The following is a 1,349-nucleotide window of genomic DNA, read 5'->3' as shown; positions in this document are numbered from 1 at the left end:
AATCTGGGTTTTTAGGTTGTCGAAAATGGTTGAGTATGGTGTTCTGTTGTTTTTGAAAAATGAAGAAAGGACGAAAGGAGGGAGAAGAAATGAGGAAGCAGGGGTCACGGACTCACGGTCCAACAACAATAATGTAATAATATTAATAACAATAATACATATAATAATATATAATAATACATATAAAGGAGATATTTAGAGGTAGGGTGTAAGATGTTAGGTGGGTGTGACGGGTTGTCGAATTCAGATTGGCCAGGATTAAAGCATGTACAAAGTGAAATGTGACGGTCTATAGCTAGACGGAAAAATATCTCGAGTTTATTTTAACTTGAGACGGAAACTAATATTATTACTGTTACTATTACTGTCCGACCAAAAAATACGTATACATTTATTCTTATATAAAAATACGCCTCAAAAATATAATTTAATATTACGTATTTTATAAAAATGAGCTTTTATGTAATACGTTTCTAAAAATCGTGTTTGACATAAAATTAATTAAATTGAATAATTCAAAAATATATATAAATAAATAATTAAACGGTTTAATAAATGTTAAATGTCAAAATAGAAAATTCGCGGGTGTTACAATCACCCCATCTTTTAAAAAGTTTCGTCCTCGAAACTTGAAGGTAGAAAAGAAAGGTTATAAAATAAAACTAAACTTTTAAAGTTGGTAACCAAAACATTAAAAGGTTACTTATCGTACGAATCAAAATTCTTTCAAAAGTTTTAAATAAAATTTCCGACAGAACCCGATCGAAAATTAAATTAGTTGTATAAATCAAAAATCAAAATACTTTCCAAAACATTAATGAAGAGTTTTCAAAAGTGTAAGTCTCATTCATGGAACGAAATTGCTCTTGTCGTGCACACAAGAACGCTAACCTTCCAAGTCAAAGACAGATTCGAAACAAAATCATTCGCCGACAAGCGTAGAACAAGTTATTAAACATCTCTAATAACGAGTTCTATCATCCGATCAACGTTAAAATCAAAAGAGAAAGGTAATTTACTCAAATTTTCTCTTGCAAGAGCCAAAAATAGAAATAAAAGTTTCACTGTTAAACTCAAAAGGGAGTCAATGTTGTGACAAGATAACAACAAACTTTGACAAAGAAATCATAAATAGATCAAAGTTAACAGAAATTGGATAAAATTTAAAGAAATCTCGGGTTTATCAATTAAAATCATGATAAAGAAATCTATACTCAAGGAATGAATAGGGAACAAAATCAAATTTTCATTTTCAAATCATTAAAATAGGTAAGGTTTTTCAAAAGTAACATCAACTTTTAACAACAAATCAAAATTGGTAGCTTGAAGGTCTAGAAGTTGTACAAAAG

The sequence above is a fragment of the Silene latifolia genome, chromosome Y, assembly GCF_048544455.1.
Source record: "Silene latifolia isolate original U9 population chromosome Y, ASM4854445v1, whole genome shotgun sequence".
NCBI lineage: Eukaryota > Viridiplantae > Streptophyta > Magnoliopsida > Caryophyllales > Caryophyllaceae > Silene > Silene latifolia.
Note: the sequence above shows the minus strand (reverse complement) of the source record.